The sequence below is a fragment of the Mus musculus genome, chromosome 13 (assembly GCF_000001635.26).
Source record: "Mus musculus strain C57BL/6J chromosome 13, GRCm38.p6 C57BL/6J".
Lineage (NCBI taxonomy): Eukaryota > Metazoa > Chordata > Mammalia > Rodentia > Muridae > Mus > Mus musculus.
Genome location: NC_000079.6, coordinates 113,418,695 through 113,427,865, shown reverse-complemented (window position 1 = coordinate 113,427,865; position 9,171 = coordinate 113,418,695). Strand labels below are relative to the sequence as shown.

The 9,171-nt window shown below is 42.9% G+C and overlaps 1 long non-coding RNA gene across 3 annotated transcripts; it reads left to right on the top strand.

Moving 5' to 3' along the window:
- The first annotated feature begins 3,875 nt into the window (after positions 1-3,875).
- Gm41071 lies at positions 3,876-8,316 on the top strand. 3 transcript variants are annotated; one of them, XR_873978.1, is made up of 3 exons: positions 3,876-4,022; positions 7,032-7,089; positions 7,717-8,316. It is a non-coding gene; the product is annotated as a predicted gene, 41071 (long non-coding RNA). The 3 variants fall into 3 exon arrangements; XR_873977.1 differs by having other exon boundaries at positions 7,677-8,316; XR_873975.1 differs by having other exon boundaries at positions 7,032-8,316.
- The last annotated feature ends 855 nt before the right edge of the window (positions 8,317-9,171 follow it).

Below are 9,171 nucleotides of genomic sequence, written 5' to 3'. Positions count from 1 at the left end.
TCATGAAACAACCTACCTCACATGGCAACATTTGCTTTAGTTTTTCTTTTCACAGTCAGGCACTGTTAGTCTAGACACCACATCCCAATCCCAGATGCCATCCACTACCCTAAAGCCAGCAAGCTTCTTTTCATGACTGTTCATTTGACCCTTTATTATATCATATCATGGTCTCGATAAGTGGCACATACTATCGTTTTACACATTTTTGTAAGCTTTGGGAATCAGATGGTACATTTCCTTGCATAACTGGCTGTTGTCAGCTTGTTTTGGGACTGGGGACTTGGAGGTGGACTTGCTGGATGGAGAGAATGCATCCACCTGTTATCAGGCATGAGAAGGTTGTGACAGCAGACCCACCACTTACAGTCCTATTGTCATGGTCATGGTGTGAGCCCGTTTCCTCACAAAGTCCTCAAGTGCTTTTAGATGACATGTATTCATTGGTTATGTGCTATGCACTGCTTGGGATGCATTTGAAGATTTTTTTGAAACACACCCAATTAATTTTGTTTCACAAAATATATTTCTTTATATAGGAGCAGTCTTGTTTCATTACTCAGAGAGCTAGCCTTTGGGGAAATAATTTAGACCTCTACACATGAGCACCCGTTGGGAAGAAAGAGAAAGAAAGAAAGAAAGAAAGAAAGAAAGAAAGAAAGAAAGAAAGAAAGAAAGAAAGAAAGGAAGGAAGGAAGGAAGGAAGAGAAAGAACAAAGGAAAGAAAGAAGGAAAGGAAAGAAGAAAGGCAGAGACAAGAACATAAACAGAAGTAACAAGTAAGCTTTAGAGAAAGCTGCAGATGAACTGATAAGAAGCTAATGAGTACAGATGAGTACAGACTTCTTTATCCAATCTTTTTTTTTCCTGTTTGATGTTGTACTCACTTAGAGCTAGGCAATAAATTGTATCCCAATCATAGAATTTGAAAACATGAAAACTATTTGGAGCCAGGTGTAGTGGGACACACCTGTAACCCACACCACTTAAGAGGCAGGGGCAAGGGGAGTGCAAGTTCAAGCCCAGCCTCAGCTACTTAGCCAGTGAGCAGACAATGCTAATGATGGAAAAAACCCACAATGTCCATCATCCTCGCAGCCTTGGTCTTCGTGGTCTTCCTGGCTCTTCAGCTACTTTGCCTCCTCAGGTGCTTCATTTCTAAGAAAACCAAGTACATCTTCCCCTCTGGGAATTCTCCACAACCCGAGAGAGTATGAGGACCACATTAATCACAGCACACTATTGCTTTTCTCCTTCTCACTCTCTAATAAGTGTGAAGTCTCAGGCAAACTAAGCATCACAATTATGGGAGGCTCCAACCGCCCAAAACACTGTCTTCATGACAAGTATAGCTTTGAGATCCTGACTGGACTTGGACCCCCAGCTCTGCATTCCAAGGAAGAAACCTACTTAGCTGGGTACAGCAGCAGCCTCCTGCTTTGACATCCTCCTCAGGAGAGTGATGGTAGAACTCATTATGTGGATTAGTACACATACTAATTACTCCTTGGGAGAAAGGACAGAAGAGATGGGGGAGGGCAGAGAGCAAGCTGTGTAGACCAGAGCAGAATAACTCTCTATTAACTTTGTTCCTTATCACTGACAGAATGCCTGACAGAGACAACTCAAGATTTTGGTTCATTGTTTCAGATCTCATCCCTTTTGGTGGGGAGGGTGTGGTGACAAGAATGGCTCAGCCTTTGGCATCAGAAGATTGTGGTGCAGCTTATTTGCATTTTGATGAGTCAGCAGAGACAATTTGATGAGTCAGCAGAGATAATTTTGATGAGTCCGAAAGCAGAGATAAGACAGGAAGTAGATCTGGGCTATAATTCTCAATGTCTCCATTGCCCTACACTTCTACCATCTTGGTCCTGTGCCACCACCTCCCAAAACTTCACTGTCAACTGGGAAACAAGTATTCACACACACGTTATCATGGGATAGTCTCGGCGACAAACCTAGCCATGTAGATTGAGGCCCTTGGAATTGGTCTGTAGGGATTAGGTGGAAGAGTTTGAGGATGTAAGCTGGAGAAGTTCTTGCATGTTGTAAGCAGAGTTTAATGGTCCATTTCTACTGAAAGCTAAGATAACCAGGATGGCCATAGGAAGGTGAAGAGCAAGGAGCATGCTCACAAGTTCTCAGAGTGGGGAAAAGACTTTTCTGGACTACAGGTTGTTCATGTTATGTTCTACCTACCTTATTAAAATCTGAGTGAAGCTGAATTTAAAGGTAATAGAATAATTTATTTGACAAAGAAACTTTCAAGGTGGCAGAACATAATAGCATTCCAAGTGGTAGGTATGGTATTGCTCATTGTACTTAGCTGGCTTTAGAATGAATGTTCAGGGTTGAGGGGGGGAAGCACAACAAAACTAGATATAAAACATTTGCAACTTGCCAAGAAAAAAAAAAGCTCAGATGTATTTAAAGTTGTGAGCTGGTAGACAAGCAAGGGGAAAGAGTATTAGGGGCATTCAAAGGGAAAAAAAAGAACACATCTTCACTATCCATGCTTGCTTCAGACAAGGTCAAGGATGACCAAACCTGACGGAGCTCACCTAAGATCACTGTAGGAAAGCTACTTCGAGGGCCACAGTCCAACTTACTGAACATGTTATGAAAATGCAAACAGAGTTGTGGGACTTTCAGCTAAAAAGGAACACCTGGACAAAACATGCTGTGAGTGTAATGCCCTGATCAAACAGGGTCACCTAGGAAAATATTTTCCAAACTTCAGCTATGCAGACACACAGAGGCCACTGTAAGCTGTGATAGAATGGGCCTAGGCTACATCTAAAGCGGGCAGCAGAACTTGGCAGCATCTACACAGAATGCAAGAGTTGAAAGGTCATGGAAGCTTGCACCAAGGTTACAGAAAAGTACTGAAGAGGTCCAGTGATGTGTAGGACGGTTGGACAAGTCTCTGTATGGAACTTCTGAGTGAGTCAAGTGCCAAGCTATGAGGATGAAGCCTATGTTGCTGAGGAGACTACTGGATATCAGAGATGCTAGAATTATAGGATGTCTTCTGAGAAGAGCTTCAAGCCCAGAGCAAAGCTGGCTCAATAGAAAGCCCAGTTGGCTTCAGATTGGGGAGGGATAACCAAGTCCAATGGACATCAGCTAGCACCGCCACAAGCACTGGATACTAGACACAGGACCATGAGGTTTGGTGTTTGGTCTTCAGGGTTTCAGTATTCTTTTGCTTTGATATTTTCTTTCTATGTCTCCATTCTTCCCTCTCTGATGTTCGCTTTGTGCTATGTATAGTGTAAGTACATAGTTTATTTTTATCTATTTTTACAGTGGCTCATAGCTAAAAATTTGCCTCAATATAGACTTTGGAGTTAGGAATAATATTGAAATGACCGTTAAGAATACAGGGAATCTCGAAGTTGACTGAGTTCGCTGTCCGTTGTGCACCGGCTATGAGTTTATGGCAGCCAAGAGTGGAATAGTTTATAGCATCATGTGTTTAAATACCTGTTATGCAGTGGATGGCACTGTTTGGAGAGGAAACAGTGAAGACTTTAGTGTAGCTAGCAGAAGTGGGTTGCTGTGGGCCAGCCTTGAAGGTGATATCTAGGTCTCTGCTTCCTGATCAGCCAAGATGTGAATAAGCCACGTGAAAAATGACACCATTATGGGCCAAGATCTAGCAGTTATACCCTAGAACAGGGGTCTCAACCGTGGGTCACAACCCTTCTGCGTGTAGAAGACAAAGGATCGAATGATCTTCTGACTGGGTCGCCTAGAACTATCCAGCACAACCCCAGGTTTTCTGTTCCCCTGACTGGGCCTCACAGCTATTTCTGGGGTTTCAGCAGTTCCTCAAATGCACACAGTTCTCTTACAGGGATCTTCGCTTTGTCTGTTAGCTTCTCTAGGAGTACATGAGGCCCCATCTCTTCCTTGTTTCATAGAAATACGGTCACTGCAGAAGTATATCTTCCTGCCCACATTCTGTCTTCTGTGGATGTCCAGAGTGGAGAGCAGCAAGTCCCTCAGACCTCGCAGTGAGTACTTTGTTCTGGGTTTCATGAAGAAATGAAGGAAATAAATGCCTATCCCTTGGACTCAGTATTAGCTGATCCTGGATGTCATGCCAAAAATCTTGTAAGTCAGTCAAAGTCCCTTAAAGCCAGTCTTATTCTAGATCTTCTCACCACTGACCAGCCTGGGGACCAGCCAGTGGTGACTGCATGGACTGTCACCGTCCCACTGTCCTCTATCATACTGCACTGTAGGCTACCTTACATGCAGACCTCCTCCCAATGGGCCGTATTCTCCATGCAAACTAATATTTAGTAAATGTGTACCCAGAAAAGCCAATCTCGTATAACCAGAAAGGTCTGGACTTTTCATTTGGTTCAGCCAAGAGCCATACACACACGCACACACACACACACACACACACACACACACACACACTCACACACCATGCCACATTATAAACCATTCTCAAACTTTGACTTCTCCTTAGCTGTAGGCTCTATCCTGCTGTGTTTTCACATATAAAACTTCTTTTTGCATTTTGATCTGAAAACCAGAATCTTTGATAGACTGTTCTCCCACTAATTACTATTACCGTAACTCTCTTTTTTCAAAGCCACTTTTTAAAAACTTAATCACGGAATCTTGTTGACAAGTACTTTAAATATATCAGCATTCCTTGACTTTTTATATAGGATATAAAATAAACATAACCCAAAATGTTGGGATTGAATTATGCCTCCAAAAAAAATCTACTAGAGTCCTGAGCTCTAGTTTCTCAGAATGGAGGACTGCATTGAAACAGGGAAGTCCAGTTAAAATGAAGCCACTAGGGTAAATTAATTCAACATGACTCTCATCTTCACACACACACACACACACACACACACACACACACACACACACACACACACAAAGATGAAATTTGAGCATAGACACGAGCAAGAGAAATGCCATGTTGAGATGAAGTAAATAATTATACAAGGCTTTGGCAAGGGAAGATACCCAACGATGCCTAGCAACCCACCAGAAATCAGAAGGTTAATATAAAACATAGAACAAATTTCACCTTGGCATGCCAAAGATGGAGACTACCTGCTGACTTAATCTCGGAATTGTGAGACAGCCTGTCTCCCTCACTCAAACCACCCAACTTCTGGTACTTTGTTATAGGATCTCTCAGACATAAAAATTATCTCTGTCCAATTCTATGGTTTCGTTTTGGGTGTCAAGGATTGAAGTTAGGGTCTGGAGCACACCAGGCAAGTGCTCTAACTCTGAGTTACATCCTCAGCTCATTTATTGATAAGATTGGTGGATTTGATCACCCATCTCCCTGCTGCCTCTCCTCCCACTTGGCCATCATCAGCGCACAGTCTTTAATGAATGAACCATGGATTAGAGCAGTGGTTCTCAACCTGTATATCAGATATTTCTATTAGGATTCATAACAGTAGCAAAATTACAGTTATGAAGTAGCAACAAAATAATGGTGTGGTTGGGGTTACCATAGCCTGAGGAACTGTGTCAAAGTGTCACCGTGTTAGGAAGGTTGGGAACTGCTGCTTTCGAGGGACAGTTCTGAATCCGCTTATCTCTACTCTGTAAGTCTGAATTGTTCTGGGCTGGAAACTTTTGCACACTTGCTTCTCTATTTCATGCACCCACAGTATGTATCATTTATATTCATTGTTTTCTGTTTCTGACTAAGCTCAAATCATTTCAACACACAATTAAATCAGTTAGTACACACTAGTTAAACATCATAAAAACTCTCTTGAACTTATCCAGGTCAGTGCCAGCTTCAGAACTATGGACATTTTGGACTAGATAATTCCTGAGGGAGCTCTCTGGTGCTTCACAGGATGTATAGCAGCATCCTTACCCTTGACCCACTAGATTCAAGCATGTCACTTTATGAGTGTCTCCAGGTGCTGTCGAGTGACCTGAGAGCAAACATACTCCCCACTGAAAACCACTGTTGTAGGAACCCAGAAAGCACACTTCTAGTATGCCCTGGAATCTCAACAGAAGGAATGAAAGATACCCATGGATTAGGTGTCCCAGGAGTGTGTTGTTTGTGAAATACAGTGAATAATGTGCAGATGTTGGGAGCTGAAATCCAGCAATGAGGCAGGAGTGCTGGCAAGTCACATAGTAGGGAAGGGCCTTGACCTTCGGATGTGGACAGGAAGTGACACAGTGGTAGCAGATGGGGCGGCCATGTGAACAAGAAGTCTGGACTGTCCATTCCACGACCATGAGGAAGAATTAAGATAGGCTGCAGGAGGCTGTGTTTAGATCAGGGAAAGTTGCCACTCCTTTCCTCTATTCTTATTAATGCTTTGATAATCTTCCAGCTTGACAAATTGTTTCTTTTTATAGAACTAAAGAGCCAAATAAAATGAAAGAAAGTAGGGTGTTCTTCTAATTGCTCTGCTGATGCCAAAGAACAAAGAAGTGACTGAGATTTAGGGGAGCAGCACGATCCTTAAAGTGTAAAAGGAACAATTTGCATTCACATGTGCTTTGCTGCTATGAAGTATTTTCTCACATGCCCTTGCCCTGATACCCTTGGGAGACAAGGTGGGACTCCGAAATGTCCCTTGACGCAGTTCTCTTCTTCCTTTAACAGAGGAATTCTGAGTTTTTATTTTTTGCATCAAGATTTTCAGGTGTGATAAGGATAGTGGCCATGATATGGAGACTAACTTCTGGCCAGATGAAACCTATCTGAACTTATTTTTAAGGGGCGGGATGACACAACAATTTCTTCTCTTTTGCTTTTCTTTAGCCAGGACTTGAGTGGAGACCTGGCAAGAGGGTAAGGAGCTATTTGGTCTGGACTGAAAACCCACACTGAAAATAGTAGAGGAGAAAGTAAAAGAAGCTTCCATAATACTAAAGAACAGGAGCGGGAAACCATTTTGTTGTTGTTGTTGTTGTTTTGGGTTTTTTGTTTTTGTTCTTGTTTTTGTTTGTTTTTGACAAAGGACTATATAAGAACAGATTTCTGTTTTGTCGACTTACAGGTCTTTGCCATAGCTAATCGATTCTGTCATTCAGAGTGATAACAGCCATAAGGAATTGGTGAGTTCTAATATGTTTCAACTTGTGGCCCACTGTGATTTTCTAGATAGAAAAATAGGAATTTCTTTTGAGACAGAGTTCCATGTGTCATATGTCTCAGGTTGGCTTCAAATTTTCTAGGTAGGTAAGAATGACCTTGGACTTCTTCTAATCCTTCAGCCTCTGCTTCTTGAGTGTCCCGTGTATGGGCTTCCATGTCCAGGGCATGCTATGCTGAGGAGTGGACCCACAGCTTTAAGCACACTCCACGAACACTCTCCCAGCTCTGCCACAGCTCAACCCTGAACTGTGAATTTCTAATAATCATCCTTCATCTACCCCCCCCCATTATACTGCTGTCACCTTATTACGTTATTTTGCCTTTTTGCTGTCATAGGAATTGTTTCCGGGGTTTTGAACATGCTGGGCAAATCACCCTACAACTGAGCCAGTTTTCACTGATTTCTTTTCAACACCTTAGAAATGGTGTGCAGTTCTTAGTTGTACAGCTGTACAAAAGTAGACAGATGATGACTGCCTTCAGTAGACTCCATGTTGGCTATCCCCAACTGTGGAGTACCATCCTGTCTCTGACAGCTTTGCTTTAGGCTTTCTTTACAGGGTAAGAGACATTTCTGTGTTGGTCAGGATGAAGCTGCCTGTGACTCAGCAGAACTGAGCCCTGAGAGGCAGAAATTCAATGCAGCACCTGTCAGGGATGCTCCACCCCACATGAACCATCAAGAACAATCCTGTCAGGGCTTTGGATGGTCCTCCGGCTTCTCTGGCTTTCTACCCAAGGTTCAAAGTTATAACTATCCTTGAGGATCTTCCTCTGTCTACTAGAACCTAGAGGTTGGAAATAAAGTATTGAGAATTTACTTGTAAATATTCATGGTCATGAGTCTGGCTCAAGTCCTCTGGCCTCTGCTCCATCATCAATACTGGATCAGCCTCCTCTTGGATGTCCTGTTGTTTCCCTGTGTCATGGAGATCCTGCAGCTTTGGATCCACAGGACCAGCCTCTTCATGCTCTCCAGCAGTTCATAGATGAGGTAGATGTTGCAGTGGACCAACTCAGAGCCCTGGATATTATAAGCCTGCTTGGTTATATTCCCTCACGTGTGCACATGCATCTGCCACACAGAAACACACACCAAATACTACAGAAAAGGGTTGCTTTGGATCTATTTAGACTTCTCAGTATTTCCGTACTATCCAATATACAATAAAGATTGTGCAAAATCAGTTTACATGTGTGCAATAGGACATCATTGGTGTTTATCGTTTCTATGACCGCATTCCTTTGCAAATAATAGAAGAACAAATGCCCTCTGCTCTTTAAGAAGCTAAAGGAAAGTCAAATAAGGTTTTCTAACTTGTAGATAGCATTCGACTATTAAGCACCACTGTCAAGAGTGTCCGTGTGAAGAGACATACCTTACTCTAGAAGTTCAGCAATAAATCGGGCACATCTGTGCTGTGCAAGGAGGCACCTGTGAGCTGCAATCCCAGCTCCGCTCTGTTCGGTTTGATAAAGACCTGAGTATTGATTTACTCAATGGAGTTGCCGCTATTTACCTCCTAAGGTAAACAGTGTTTGTGTGCAATGCAAAGCATTGGCCACTGCTTACTAAGAACCTAATATCCCAGGCACAAGGCTACCCTTGTCCATTGGCTGATGGGGTGGAAGACCAGGGGAAAGACTCCAAATATCACTCAGCTGCCTCTGCTCCAATACATGGCTGGTGCCAAGTCCCCAAATATAATCTTTCCTAAGCTAATTACCCTGGTCTTTCCTTGACTACTGATTCTACTTTCTTGAGTCAGTTTGCTAGAAACCCATCCCAGCAGAGAAACACCACGGGAACTTGTTCTGTTGTGTTCCCACATGCCTGATTCACGCTAGTCTCCCTCTTATTGATGCTTACCAAGTCAGTATGGCTGCCTGCCACGGTCTAATATCTCCCTAGTGGAGACTGTAATCACCCATATTCAAGTCTAGAGCTCCAGCCTGGGCAGGCAGTGTATCAGAGCATAAAGAAAAAAACAAAAATAACAAAAAACCACATCTCTTCTGTGAAGGCCTTGAAAGTGCTGGTT